The sequence below is a fragment of the Alosa sapidissima genome, chromosome 17 (genome assembly GCF_018492685.1).
Source record: "Alosa sapidissima isolate fAloSap1 chromosome 17, fAloSap1.pri, whole genome shotgun sequence".
Classification (NCBI taxonomy): Eukaryota; Metazoa; Chordata; class Actinopteri; order Clupeiformes; family Clupeidae; genus Alosa; species Alosa sapidissima.
Genome location: NC_055973.1, coordinates 4,324,694 through 4,340,910, shown reverse-complemented (window position 1 = coordinate 4,340,910; position 16,217 = coordinate 4,324,694). Strand labels below are relative to the sequence as shown.

At 39.1% G+C, this 16,217-nt stretch overlaps 2 long non-coding RNA genes across 2 annotated transcripts; both read right to left on the bottom strand.

Moving 5' to 3' along the window:
• Positions 1 to 4,107: 4,107 nt before the first annotated feature.
• LOC121688874 lies at positions 4,108 to 8,183 on the bottom strand. Its single transcript, XR_006024714.1, has 5 exons — positions 8,033 to 8,183; positions 6,745 to 6,825; positions 6,401 to 6,433; positions 5,224 to 5,371; positions 4,108 to 4,185 (listed from the first exon to the last, which is right to left on the bottom strand). It is a non-coding gene; the product is annotated as an uncharacterized LOC121688874 (long non-coding RNA).
• Positions 8,184 to 13,253: 5,070 nt separating this feature from the next.
• LOC121688239 lies at positions 13,254 to 15,621 on the bottom strand. The gene is made up of 4 exons (XR_006024532.1): positions 15,365 to 15,621; positions 14,144 to 14,211; positions 13,782 to 13,956; positions 13,254 to 13,413 (listed from the first exon to the last, which is right to left on the bottom strand). It is a non-coding gene; the product is annotated as an uncharacterized LOC121688239 (long non-coding RNA).
• Between the last annotated feature and the right edge of the window lie 596 nt (positions 15,622 to 16,217).

Genomic DNA, 16,217 nt, shown 5'->3' with positions numbered 1-16,217 from the left:
GGGGTTGTCCAATACACATAAAACAAACAGCAAAGGTATATGCTAATACAAAGCACTACAGGCACTAAATAATAATTTACATTTGATCAGCTTCACTTTTATTGTCATTGTGCAGAGTAAAAGTACAAACAGGGTTCCCACTCTAAGTCAAATGTAAAATTCTATGACTTTTCCCTGACAAAACACCTGAATTTCCATGACTTACAATATACCGACCAATGATTTCAGAGCACCCGCATCAAGAGTCTTTTACTTTTTTAGAGCGGGAGATGAATAAATAGGCATTGAATTAACACAGTTGGGCTACTCAAGCAAGCTGTAAAGCTAATAACCAGATATACACCAATACTATGTGGAAATATGTTATGCATTTTGGCTAGTACATCATAAACTACTACGACAAAATTCCCTGATATTCCATGACTTTGCCCCCAAAATGATAAAAATTCCCTGACTTTCCATGTCTGGAATAGACTTCTATTACCCGTGGGAACCCTGTACAAAGCAAAAGTGCAATGTGATATACAAAGTATAGACAGATGGTGCATAGGCAGGACAAGAAATACTGTATAGTGTCGTGTAGACAGTAATATGCAGTTGGTTTACAGCAGGTGGTTTAGAGTAATATACATTAGATATAAATATGGGCAGTGTATTAACAGAACATATGAGAAAAACAGAATAAATATGGATATTCAGTATGAACCATATAGACAGATATGTGCAGTGTGGTAACAGTACCATTGTAGCGCAGAAACAGTAACATTATAAGAGCATGAAGAGCAGTAGAATATGGTTATGTATAATTGTAATTACAGTATGTGCATTTGTAAATAAATAACACTATGGGTGGGATAGGGTATTTGGGGGCTTAGTTGATTGGTTGTCACCGGTGGGGTATACTACGAAGCACGTTAGACATATCTAGGTTATGTCTACATATCGAGGCTTGACAAAGCCTTGACTCAGGGGTATATGTTAAGTGATACTACGATAGCAGTTATGTGATATATTTGTCAAACTAGGCTTCCAGCTCAGATTTGTGCACGTTCTCGGTGTTGGGATGACGTTGGCCAATCGTGAAACGTGGAGACGCACAAGACCGCCTCTATTTAAAAACAATTACTTCCGCATTCATGAGCGATAGCTTAATCTACACTGCGGTAATTTTTTGTGTCTAACCTATAACATCAAATAAATCAACTGTCATCAGTTGTTGTATGGTATGCACGTCCATAGTAGGATATTTGCACGCACAGCACTATTAAAGTGCATCCGAGATCCAAAATGTTAGTAGAGGTGGAGCTCCACCTGTACGATATATGACAGAATCCTACACGTGAGATAACTTCGTTTCTAAGACAATTGATTGGTCAGTGGGCGGTAGATTACACGATTTGAGCTATAACTTAGCACATAACCTCCTCCCGACCAGGTTTGGTTGACAGCATAAGATACCATGGTGATACAGCGACACTAAAACAGATCCACTTTCGTGTCACAGCATACCCTGGCTTTGAGCGCAACATACCTCGCTAACCGACTAATCGAGATTCGTAGTATACACCACGGGATACAGAGCTACAGTCCAGTCGGGTGACAGCCACAGAAAAGAAGCTTCCTCTGAACCTGCTGGTTCGGGTGCAGAGAGACCTGTAATAATAATAATAATAATAATAATAATAATAATAAAGACAGTAATATTTTTCAAGACCATAGAGAATGCTGTACTCCAGTCTTGAGGCGATGAGGGCATGGATGAGAATGATGCATTGTTGAGCCGTCTGGTCACAGTAACACAAGACCCATCCTGTCAGACTAGGCCAGAAGTCCCGTCACCGGAATGATGTAGAGGACTTTGAGACAGTCATGTGGCGCCTTTGACCAGTGGTCACAATACAGAGGACCCCTGGCCAGTCAATGAGCAGTGCTTGACAAACATCATGTGTAGAAGACCCATTTTGCAAAACGATGTAGACACCCATCTATTCTCAGGAGCAGTCCTTCTATAACGGGCAGGAACAGCTGCAGAAAAATCCCCGGGCTTTGCCTTGCTCCTTCCTGGCATGTCTTTCTGCTTTGGGGATAACCAAACAGCTGACAACCTGGAAATTAGAAATAGAGATAAAACAAGTGTACAAAGAAAGAAACCACAATCTCAGTGTATCTCTTGACATGTTCAAACATACTGATGACTATAAAGTCCACTTATAAAATGCAGGTCTATGCCTTTCATATAGTGTGCCAAAGTATTTAAGGAGGGTGGGCCAAGTCCTAGTATGGTTTAGGTGGTTGAATCAGCTGTCCCTTAATAGTGTACGCCAAATTGTATCAACTGAACAATTTGTTTCTCGACCTACAATATGGGCCTATGTATGCTTTATCATATGCCAGAGTAAGTAGGAAGGTGGGAAATGTCTTAATTAATATTAATTGACATCTAGAGGCAATGGGTTTTCAGAAAATATGTGGTTTAGGTGGTCAATTCAGCTGTCCCTTAATACACTAGCACATGGCCCACCTTCCTGCAAACTTTGGAGGACATAAATGTATACATCGCACTATTTTGTAAATTGGCGAATGAATGGGGCATATGATAGGTTTTGAGCTCCAACATAAAGGCAAAGCAGTTTTAGCCATGCAAAGCATATATTTTCTTAAAGCTTGTCACTTATACATGTGAGTTAACATACATTAGCACATGGTCCACCTTCCTGCAAACGCCTTATGATGCACCAAAGTAAGTAGGAAGGTGGGACATGTCTTAATGTATATTAATTGACATCTAGAGGCTATTTGCTTTCAGAAAATATATGGTTTAGGTGGTCAATTCAGCTGTCCCTTAATAGTATAGCCCAAGATGTATCAGCTGTACAATGTGTTTCTCGATCTACAATATGGGCCTATGTACGCCTTATGATGCACCAAAGTCAGTAGGAAGGTGGGACATGTCTTAATGTATATTAATTGACATCTAGAGGCTATAGGCTTTCAGAAAATATATTGTTTAGGTGGTCAATTCAGCTGTCCCTTAATAGTATAGCCCAAGATATATCAGCTGTACAATGCGTTTCTCGATCTACAATATAGGCCTATATACGCCTTATGATATGTCAAAGTCAGTAGGAAGGTGGGACATGTCTTAATATATATTAATTGACATCTATAGGCTATAGGCTTTCAGAAAATATATGGTGTAGGTGGTCAATTCAGCTGTCCCTTAATATTATAGCCCAAGATGTATCAGCTGTACAATGTGTTTCTTGATCTACATTATGGGCCTATGTACGCCTTATGATGCACCAAAGTCAGTAGGAAGGTGGGGCATGTCTTAATGTATATTAATTGACATCTAGAGGCTATAGGCTTTCAGAAAATATATGGTTTAGGTGGTCAATTCAGCTGTCCCTTAATAGTATAGCCCAAGATGTATCCGCTGTACAATGCGTTTCTCGATCTACAAAATGGGCCTATGTACGCCTTATGATATGTCAAAGTCAGTAGGAAGGTGGGACATGTCTTAATGTATATTAATTGACATCTAGAGGTTATAGGCTTTCAGAAAATATATGGTTTAGGTGGTCAATTCAGCTGTCCCTTAATATTATAGCCCTAGATGTATCAGCTGTACAATGTGTTTCTTGATCTACATTATGGGCCTATGTACGCCTTATGATGCACCAAAGTCAGTAGGAAGGTGGGACATGTCTTAATGTATATTAATTGACATCTAGAGGCTATAGGCTTTCAGAAAATATATGATTTAGGTGGTCAATACAGCTGTCCCTTAATAGTATAGCCCAAGATGTATCAGCTGTACAATGCGTTTCTCGATCTACAATATGGGCCTATATTTAGCACAGCGACAACCATATCTAGCAAAATCACAGTAAAAGTAATGTAAAAGTGACGTAAAATACCTGCCAATTGTCCTCTGTATCCACCGCTGCAGTAGACCATGATGTGAGGATGCACTCCATAACACAGCTGTTAATGGAAGCAAGGAGGCCAGCATGCTTCAGCCTCTTCAGGAAGTAGACAAATGAGTAGCCAAACAAGGACAAACAAGGCCTTGCTTACATGCTGGCTGTCTTGTAGTTTGATAATACTCTCCTTTCTGTGAGTGTTCTGTTGGAGTCATATAATGAAGTGCAACCCATACATCAGGATATCAGGAGCAAGGATCTGTGAAAACATAAGTAGAGGGGAGAAAAAAAAGACATAAAGATATGTCGAGAAAACATTGCAGGACCATCCCTAAACAACACATCAGGACACCTTTCTTTCCTTTTTCATTTGATCACTACTGCAATTCATAGACATATGTTGTATACAGGTGGGACAAAGGTAAAACCGATGTGGGTATTTATGCTATTATAGAATAGGCTACTAAAATATAACTCCACAACTTCAAGTGTCAACACTGTAGTTTTGGAGGAGTATTTGTAGTTCTTATGCAGGAAAATCAGTATAGGCTACTTTGGACATTAAAAGCTGCATGCACTACGTAGTACACACAAGCGTACAATGCATTATTTTGGAGATAGAAATGTTGTACTGCTTTGTTTTTCAGAAAAACAGTAGTAGCGTATAACAGAATTTTTTGTCACATGAATTACCCAGACCCAAAGAAACAAATAGCTTATTACGTGAAACTGACCTGCTTATAATTTAATGTCAAACACCATCTCAACTAATTGAAAAGCAGGATTGTATCACCATCGCACTCATTCCAATAATTTAACCATAACGTGTCGTGAACAACGATTTATTTGGCTAATTATCATGTATTTGTCCACGTCTTTTACCATTATAAGACATTGAATTGTACTAAGAAATTGCTAATTTCAATTAACCAGACCCAAAGAAACAAATAGCTTATTACATGAAACTGACCTCATTATAATTTAATGTCAAACATCATGTCAACTAATTGAAAAGCAGGATTGTATCACCATCGCATTCATTTCAATAATTTAACCATAACGTGTAGTGAACAATGATTTATTTAGCTAATTATTACGTAGGCTATTTGTCCACGTCTTTTACACTTATAAGACATTGACTAAGAAATTGCACTGATTTCGCATGATTCTAGCTGTTTTACAGCATGAAGGAGTTTTGGTCAGGATAAGTATCTCTATATTTTGTTCGAAACAACAAAAAACAACTATTTGTTATAATTATTATTATTATTTACTAAATTTACGTAGTTTAACTTACCTTACCCCACACGGCCAGCTCTCGCTCTACGATGCGTTTCCGCTTTCTTGTGGTGGCGTGTGTCACATGACAGCAACCAGCCTATCACACTGGGGCTCTTATACGGGGCTCTTCGGCGTTTTTCGAACGTTTACATACCACATAAAATCTGCAGATGACACAGCAATAGTGGGGTTAATACAGAATAGCGAGGAGACCAACTACAGGGCCTGGGTGGATCAATTCGCGAAATGGTGTAGGTCCAGCTGTCATCTTCTAAATATACAGAAAACAAAGCAAATAATAATAGACTACAGTACAGAACTGGGAGCCAGCCCCCCCAGTGTATGGTTAAAAATGGTGAGGATGTTGTGATTGTAGTCGAGTACAAGTACTTAGGCACAATAATAGATAATAAGTTGCAATGGGACAGTAATACCAACACCATCTATAAAAAGGGGCTGCAGAGGCTGCATTTTATGTGCAAACTAAGACAATTTAGAGTGGATAGAGATATATTACCTTTCTATCATTCATTTGTGAAGAGCATGCTACTTTTTTGTTGTGTTACCTGGTATTTCTCTTTGTCAGTGACCAAAAAAAACCAAACTGAGCAAGATAGTTAACATGGCCAGCAAGGTTGAGGGGCAAAAACCAGACAGTATTGCTACGACCTGTGAAAGAAGGGTGTTGAAGAAAGGTCATGCAAATAATAGAGATATGTCACATCCCATACACCAGGCATATGAGGTGTTGCCATCAGGGAGGTTCAGGCTACCTTCTTTCCAAACAAATTGAGCCAGTAGGTAATTCATTCCAACTAGCATTACATTGATGAACAAGACGTTACCTGCAGGACCATGCACTTTCTTTCCAGCTGGACTATCACAGTATGCACAACTGCACTTTATCATTCTATAAATGTGTAGTGGGGTCTGTGCCTTCTGCCCTGATGTTGTGTATGTGTGGGAGTGTGGTAGGGTGGGGGCGGTTGGGGTGAGGGAAATTCTGGTCTATATTCCGTCTTGTATTCAGTCTTGTCTAACTGTCTACTGTATGGCGCAGAACAATTTTCCGAAAGGACAAATAATAAATCTATCTATCTATCTATCTATCTATCTTTTATTTTAGAAGATTTTGGTTTGAACACCTTTCTACGAAAATCAATCTTGGGATAAAGTAATTATACACTACTCACCCTGGGGCTCATATAGGGTTTTTCCTCTAGACCCTGCAAGTGGCAATAAAGACAATTTAGACCACCATGGCGTAAAGTATATAAGCATGCTTAAAATGCAACAAGTACAAAAAAATCATATACAGACACAAACACAATCATACACAGTCATATTTTTATGTCTGTTGGACAATTCAATCATCCACACTCATCCCTCTCCTCCCAAGGGACATATGCATCTCTTTGCATTCAACGTAGTTTTCAACAACAACAATAACAAACAGCAACAAAGCTTTTCTACATATGGGTGTAGAATTTTTGATAACATATGGCTCCTTTTATCCTAAAGAATGTCAAATACATACCGACTGGCTCATCAAAACTGGAAAGGCTATCCAGACCAAGTCCATGTAGATCCTTCACAGTTGAAAATGAAGAGGCCTTATCTGAAAAAGATCAATAGAAACCTTACTCTAAATCTCAATCCAAGAACAATTACTATGTGTTCTCCTTTTCTTCAGTAGCAAATACACTGCCCGTGAATCAGAAATCAGAAATATATTGGTGTCCCAATATAATGTTTACTCATAACAGCTGGCAATAGTGATTGCATGCAGATAAGTAACCGTGCAGCAAGATTGTGTCAGCTTAATGTTACAGTTTGCGGCATTGGACAGTTAGGAAACAGTAGGTGAGTGGCGTGGGTCAGCATAGGAGATGGTAGACGAGTTGTGCTTGACAGTAGGCAAGAGGCAAAAGATAGTAGGCAAGTGGCGCAGGGCAGTAAAGGAGACAGTAGGAGAGTGGCATGGAATAATAGGAAACAGACACGTCACCAACAACAGTGCGAGTGGCCTACTGTAATTACTGCTATTATTATCATTATTATGTATTATTTATGTATTATTATCAATTTGTTTTGTTATAGGCTAGACACACATTCCATATTCACTGTATAGGCTATTTCTGTCACTGTACACATGTCATCTGGAAAACTTGCCTATTTATCTAACTGTTGTACATAATTAATCTTGATCGTCTACATAACTGCTTCTTTGCACTTCTGGTTGGATGTCAACTGCATTTCATTGGCTCTGTACCTGTAGCCTACTCTTTTAAATTACAATAAAGTTGAATCTAATCTAAATCTAGCCTAATCTCTCTAATATTATGGGCTACACACATTGCAATTCTCTATTGAATTAAACCCCTCTCTTAATCAGGTTAAAGAAATACAATATTATATTATAATATAAGTGAATATCTAACATCTGGAGAACTGCTGTATCAGAATACAATTGTTTTATAGCTGATATGTGGCCTAAAACAATGCGCGTTTTCGCAACAAAATCTATTCACGTTCATCATGATTATCGATTATACATGCCTGGCTGATAGGCTACCTCCCAGCTGTTAGCTGTAGCCCACACTAACAATATTAGGCTACAATGTTAATTTACACAGACAACAGCTGTTTTACAGATTACTGTAACATTACATCATGCACGTTAGCTAAATTATAAGTTGTGCAAGCCTACTCTGAATTCACAGTATTGCCCATGCATAGGCTACTATTTCATGTTAAATCAACTTTAAAATGTTTTGCTCAATTGCTAGCAAAATGATCATGCTAGCGGCAGTAGCAAGGCTCACCTCATTTCCCATTTGGATTCTTCTTTTTTCTCCGTCCCTGCTCGGTTCTTGTTTCTGGATTCTGGGGTTCAGCCTTCTAAAACTGCTAGCTAGAAGGTGGCTCCTTCTAACCCACAACTCAAAGCAGGCTTAAGAGTATGAAACTGCACGTCAAAAGCATGAAATAACATTCTAGCCATTTTGGGTCGGGCTTTTTTGACAGATGACGTGGTTCTAGCTGAATGCGAAATACAACGTGATAGTAACACGATAATTACGTCCTGCTCAACACGTTTTTTAACAAGGAAACGTGTTACACAACACGTCCCAATAGATTAATTAACGTGACAGTGACACGTTCAGACGTGAGACTGGGTTGACATGATTAGAGTCTCGTGAAGCCGGCTACTGCGTGTGTAGGTCAAAGTCCGCCGATCGCGGCATTCCCCTATTTTGTAAAATGTATTTTTATTCCTCTGGGTGTTGCAATTGATATCAATGATTAATATGATTGCCCTCAGTAAAAAAGCAAAAGAAACAGGACGCAAACAGTTACAAACAGTCAGGTTCTTGGCTTCATAAGATGTAGCGGGAGTCTCATTGAGTCTCGTGACGCAGGCTACTGATAGGTCAAAGTCCGCCGATCGCGGCATTCCCCAATTTTGTAAAATTGATTTTTATTCCTCTGGGTGTTGCAATTGATATCAATGATTAATATGATTACCCTCAGTAAAAAAGCACAAGAAACAGGACGCAAACAGTTACAAACAGTCAGGTTCTTGGCTTCATAAGATGTCACGGGAGTCTCATGTGACGCCGGCTACTGCGTGTGTAGGTCAAAGTCCGCCGATCGCGGCATTGCCCAATTTTGTAAAATTTATTTTTATTCCTCTGGGTGTTGCAATTGATATCAATGATTAATATGATTGCCCTCAGTAAAAAAGCACAAGAAACAGGACGCAAACAGTTACAAACAGTCAGGCTCTTGGCTTAATAAGATGTCTCGGGCTATCGGGAACGCGATGACCAGAGGGCGGCGTCGCGTAAAACACCGTGAGACCGCGGAAACGGCCGTAACATCAGGCCGGATTTGAACCGGCGATGCAATTCTTAAAGCACTTAATTAAAAATAAAATTAGTCCAATTTCCAACCGGCTGAAAATGTCCAAGGGCAATGATGACTCGCGTGAAACTGCGCACAGCTGTGTCTCCACAACCGATGCATGCAACGCCAACAAAGTTCTTGTTGTTACACTCACTGGCAGTCTGGAGATAACGTGAACGTTAGGCCTTGTTATAGTCTGGATATCACTGGAAGCATAACAGTCCGAAGTCATGGGCGATCTTGTAGATCAGCAACTCGGTGGACTTTTAACAGCGACCGTTTGTTGGTCCGTAATGCAGATATAACATAGCATTGTTAAAGGATAATTCCTGTGATTTTGACCTAAAGTGTGTTGAAACATGATAACGAGTGTGAATGTATGTCTCATAGCTCATAGCTAGCCCGATGCCGAAGCACCACTACTGAAAAAGTTGTTGGTAGCATCGGCTAACTAGCGCCAGATTTTGGAGTGCAGGGGACAAGCCGAGATGGGCTATGAGACATACGTTCACACTCGGTATCATGTTTCGATACACTTTAGGTCAATATCACACCGGAATTCTCCTTTAATTAGGCTTTCCTTGCCGATGAAAATACCATGAGTCAGAGGACAACTTTTGAAGTCTATCGAACAACAGTACTTTCTTGACGTGAAAAATTATCTTTTAAATTCACACACATCATATGTGAAATTCGTGGCACAATTCAAACTGGACCAAAAAATAATTGTTATCTCTCCATTAACTCCCGTTCATATTTTTTTGAAAGATAGGTCCCTTGTAGCGGAAGTAAAACAGAAGTCACTGGGACACTCTATGTGCTGTGTATAGAGCATCACAGTCTCGCCCCTCCTCCGAGAGAGCTTAGTTTCCGGAAGTAAATTTCCCATTAATTTCTCCCATTGACGTTTTGGAAAAATCCGTATCTAAAGAGTTTTAGAGCATGTCTTAGGCTAATTAGCTACGGAGTAACTCGTAAGCATACAACATATCATTTCGAGTGAAAAAACGAAGAGAAAGTCCAAAAAAAGTCAAAGGTACAAGACTGTGTACATATTTTCATTTCCGAGCGAAGGAACTACTCATCCCATAAACCACCACGCCTCACTGAATAATATATAAGCAATGCACAAACCGGCGCGAAATCATTTCCAACCGGCGACAGCACGCGAACCCTTTCCTCCAAACAGTGATTTTTATATAGTGAATGTGCAGTTAATAGCAGCTATTTCAGGAGTAATCGTGCAAATAATAATGTTTTGGTATTGAATGTTATTTTTACCATCGTGTATTTTTTATCGTGTGTGTGTGTGAAAGCGGTTAACGTTAACGTTAGCAACATTGTGCAGTGCTTCGTGTCTGACTGCCATCCTGATGCATGGACTGGTGCATGGTCTGCTCTTGGACCACCATATTCAGTTTGCTGTGAATTATTACACAAAATATTCATTAAATGTACGAAGAAGTATTTCTAGGTTAATGATTGATGATATGACTCGTGCAGTATGAAGGCTACAGTAGCCTAGCTAATGTTAACTAGCATTACCAACCTCCCTGCAAAACTCCCCACACAACTTTGTAGGTCTTGTCCCTCATGCTGGCCCTTACAAAACCCACAAGCTAACCCTCGGTCACACAACAGTCAATAATGTGACCCGATTTAAAGTGGTTTTCACCCCTTTGGACACTCTTGATTCCGTGTTTTAAACAGTGAAATATTTACGGGGGCATGGACTGTTTGCTAACCATTTTACTGCAGTGTCTAGCTGCTAGCCGGTGGTAGCATCCAGTTTGCATGTGCTATCAGCTAGCTAGCTAGTTCAAAAGTTTAAGTACTTAATGAGGATTTACAGGGCTTTTTATGCCTCGACTAAGTTGATGTTTCCTATAAACAACAATTCATGTTCATAGAAACAACAAGGTCACTAAAACATTATATTTCATACCTGTGTTGCAGCATGTGGGCTACATTCTAATGTCTGAAAGGCTAATGATTAGCCTATTGGCTACCTGAAAAGTTAAGTGTTTAAACTAGCATTTACAGTGTTCTATTTGATGGTGTATTGGCCCTGACTAAGTTCGTGTGATATATAAACCACAATCCTTGTTGATACAAGTACTAATGTTCGTCTAGAAAAAAAAATTTCACATTAAGATTTTCGCCATACAGTAGGCAGTAAAAGACTCCAATCAGAACTTCCACCAATCAGAGGCATCATTGTGGGATTGTTCAGGATTGTGGGTAATGAAGTACTTATCCAAGACATCACGATTAAAAGACATTTATTTCAAAACAAGGTTAGTGTTGCTGTGGCTCTTTTGCTTAATTTTGCTTAACTGTGCCTGTATTTGATCACCACTTTAAGATTGCCTGTGGCACTATGTATAGTACACAGTATTATCATGTGACTTTGTCTGCACTTGCACTTTAATGGATACTTTGCACTTTAATGGACACTTTGCACTTTAAGATAACCTGTAACAGGTGTTCTGTCAGGTGACTTCGATTGGTGTATGTATATATGTGCCTTGTCTTTTTGCTGTTTTCATGTCTGAAGAAGGGTATTCAGCCCGAAACGTCACATGTGGTGATTAAAATCTTTTAAAACGGAGTTCTCAGTGTGCGGACTAACGTCATTTTTTATTTCTGAAGTATTCTGGTCCAGCACCTGTTTGAATCTGGATGTGCGCCTTCTTTTTTGTACTTAAAAAAAGGTTAGTGCCCCTTGAATTTCCGCCCTCTATATGACCATACAATCGCTTAGTACAGCCGTAGCTGGTTTTAAGTCTACCATGTGCAGTTAAGTTTTTACGGCTTATACCCGAATTGTCAATGGAGAAATTGCATTGAATTCTTACTTCCAGAAACTCCTGTGGGCGGGACTGTGATGCTCTATTGGGGGGGAAAGGGGGGGGGGGGGGGGCAGTGTACTGCAAGTATGGTGAAGGGTCTTACTATTGCAAGCAGAGTACTGTATGTATGATGTATGTGAGTGATGACAGTGGAGATGTGTGTGTGGGCGGGAGGGGAGTGGAGCAGTGACTATGTGTGTGTGCACTGTAAGAAAATTTCCCGTAAAAAAACAGGAATCAACTGGCAGCAGAGTTTCCAGGAAGTTCCTGTTATTTAACGGTGCCCTGGTTTAACATTAAGTTAATGTAAAATAACAACATTAATTTCCTGTAAATTAACAGGAAACAACTGGCAGGATTTCCAGGAGCTTCCCGTTGTTTAACGGCAGACTACCATAACATTAAATTCCTGTTAAGTATATAACATAATTTTCATGTTGGGTAACAAGAAAAAAATGTGATCTTCACGTTAGTTACACAACAGGTCTTTAATTTTTTACAATTACAGGAAACAAGTGCCATATATTGAGTTCATCCACTCTCAAATCAACATTTTAAAGATAAAAATCCATTTTTTCACATCAGTTACTTATTTGTAGTTTAACAAATATTTTATTTCACAGCACTTACTTGACAGTCTAACAGTAAAGTAATCTTTGTAATCTTTGAAAAATGAAGGGACATGAAGCAAGATAATAGTAAATAGTAATTCAGGAACATGTAGACTGACTATAATTGTATTTCAGGATCAGGGAATAAGACACAGAAGAATTATCATGGAAAATAAAAACATCGCATTAGGCTCGTGTATCATGTATGAATGTAAAATGTAGATACATAGTAGTATTTTGAAAATCGGATTTCAAAGAACAGGTAAGAGGATACAGAGGAATTACAATGGAAAACAAATACATTGCATTAGGCCCGTTTAAAATGTAGACACGCTATCTAGTAGTATTTTGAAAATCGTATTTCAAAAAACAAGGAATAAGGTACAGAAGAATTATCATGAAAAACAAAAACATCGCATTAGGCTCGTGTATCACGTATGAATGTAAAATGTAGACACGTGATCTAGTTCTATTTCAAAAATCGGAAATAAGGTACAAAAGAATTATCATGGAAAATAAAAACATCGCATTAGGCTTGTGTATCACATATGTATGTAAAATGTAGACATGTTATCTAAAGTAGTACTATTTCAAAATCAAATAAGATACAGAATAATCATCACAGATATTTATCAATTATCAATATCATTGCATCGCATTGACCTTGTGTACATGTGAGAATTAATAAACTGACAGATTATGTCCAGAAGAATTTAAAGTAAGAGATGAGTATAAATGATAATCAGGGAGGGAATCAAGTAACATTCATGAGAAATCAAGTAACATTCACTTTACTTATTAGTGATTGTTCTTAGGCTTCTTCTGGGCCTTTTTCTGTGAGAGAGAGAAAGAGAGAGAGAGAGAGAGAGAGAGAGTTACAAAAACTGATAGGGTACACTAGGATTCATGTAGAGGAAAATTGTGCCAAAGTGAATGAATCGGATGTGAATTTGTAACGTTAACACACTTTCTCACAATGAAATTAACTGACATTTATTACTTACTGTAACTGCATTTATATTTGATTTAATCAGTTGTATGAAGTAGAAGTATAGTGTTATTTGGTTATTACAGCAGTACTATGCATGATTGCTCTCTTCAGAGGGTGTAATCCTGCATAGTAGTGCTTATAACTACATAGTAGACTACTACACAACCCCCCCAATACATACCACACATAAGCTCATGTGACATGAACTTACCTCTGGAAGAATTCAAGGGTGCACGCTGCCTCCTCCTGATATTGCAGATTCAGAATATAGAAGGTGGAGAAACATGTCGCAATCCCTGTTAGAAATGTGGCGAGGTTGGACCCTTCACAAACGATTAAGGATTCAATGCTGACCATCCACTTTTGATGATTACCTTGTCGTTCACCTGAAAAAAAGAATTTATCATATTCAATTTAAGATATAGATCCACATGTCAACTATGATTAGATTCCTTTTAGGATTTTGTCCAAACAAAATTCAATAAAAAAAAAAAAAAACATTTAGTGTTCAAAAGTTGATTTAAATATGTATATGTTGATCATTATTACTCTAGTGAATGAAAACAAACATACCTAGTAATATCAGGCGAGGCGTCACAGGTAGGCTTGGAAGACTCAACATCAGCTACAGTCGCACATCCCTTAGCAAAAGAAAAGAAAGGCACTGAACAACTCTTCATGATGTGTGTGTGTGTGTGTGTGTGAGTGAGAAAGTGAATGTAATCTCTGTGAGTGTGTTGTGTGTGTGTGTGTATGTGTGTAAGGAGTGAGTGAATGTGAGTTGTCTGCAAGGTGAGTATAAAAGGTGTGTGTGTGTGTGTGTGTGTGTGTGTGTGTGTATGTGTGTCTGCCGTTGAATGATTAAAAGTGATGAGGCGGGTGTGTTAAGATGTTTGTGTGAGGAATGTGTGTATGTGTGTGCAAAGTGAGGGTGCTTGCTTTTGAAATTGTCTGTCTTATCAAAACCACATTGTTTATGGTTTCTATATATGTGTGTCTAAAGACCTAGATAGATAGATAGATAGATATATAGATAGATACTTTATTGATCCCCAGGGGAAATTCAAGACCTGCATGTCTCTTTTATTTGGCAATCTGGAACACAGCATGGAAGGTCTATATTGGGTATATTGTCATGAATTTAGGTATGGCTCACATAAATAGACGCAGTGGACTGATGCCCACATATGACATGTAAACATCTTCCTGTTGCATGCCGCTAGCTCAAATGAACTCAGGAGGAATACCATACACGTGTCATGCAACCACCTCTGCTATGGAAAGCTAGCTAGGCTACTAACTAGCATTAGCTTTCTAAACTGTCAACTGAAGGACTTAACACAACTTTAAGTAATTACCAGCACGGGCGAAATCTATTCATATAAGTAAACACTGAAAGCAGTAGTCACACTACACTGATCCGTTTGTGCCATATTGTTTATTTGGCCACTGGTTTATTAAACTGATGATGCTAAGCAGACTTAGCTAGCAAACAGTGTTATAGCAGGTAAATCACGCGAGTTAAACTTTAAAAAACTACGCATACCCTACTCATACCAATACTTTTAGATGGCTTCAGATTGCAATGGAGAAACGTAAAATTTGATCAACAAGTGATAACGATAACGCATGGCTTAAGGGCGAAAGCATGGTTTTGGCTAGCTGAATAGCACTGCTACTAACTTCGTTTCAGCAGGGTAACATTCAGAGATGTTGTATTATACAACTTGTATAAACATGACCAGTGTGCTTTCAAACGTTGTATTTCTGGTCAAAGATGACAGATAAACTCACCTTATTGTGTTGATGGGTTTGGGTATGATTCCAACGTATCGTCTTCTCTCAGCAGACAGCTTCCCATCACCAGATCGAAGGTAACGTTAATAGATAACAGGAAGTACGTGTGTTCCAGAATAAACATTACGGGCATGGTAAATAACAGTGTTGGAGCCTGATTTTACACATTTGTCTTACTAATGACTGGAAAGTCCTGTTTATTGAAGGAAACAGGTGAATAATGTTGGAATCTGGGTGTAAATTTACAGAAACTTTTTACAGCGCTGGTTTCACTGACGCTGGTTTCACTGTTAAGCCTTCATGAGGTGTCGTGGGCCTAACTTAACGAAACATCGGTGAATGAGGGTGCCCACTTGATAACCCCAATGACATGCCGCATACTATATAGGCTACTGCTGTTGGATGGGCCATTTGTATTGTGCTTGTGACCATTTGTTGGCGGATTTGTGGGTAGTGTGCTTTTTAAAGTTAAACTCGAGCAGGGGCTTCCGTATGTGTTTTTACCTTGGATTTTGGCACAAGGGATTTTAACATCTAATCCTGTGTATTAATGTAATGCTGAAGCTAGCATAGGCTAGTGACTGCTGTGAATAGGGCAGCTGGCAACTAGGGAAAGACCTTGTGACAGCACGGAAAGACGGCTGACAGGAGGGAATAGACCCCGCCGGGGCTACAATGGGTTAGCAGCTCATTGTGGCAGTAGCCCAGGCTTCACTAAGCTATGGGCTGCACCCTACTAAGCTACAGTACGACATAATGAGAAAATACCCCTAGTGTCAGCGAGAGCAGGGGCGGAAGATGACTCACTTGTGATAGACATGGTTACTGACCCTGGAATGAATTTGATTAC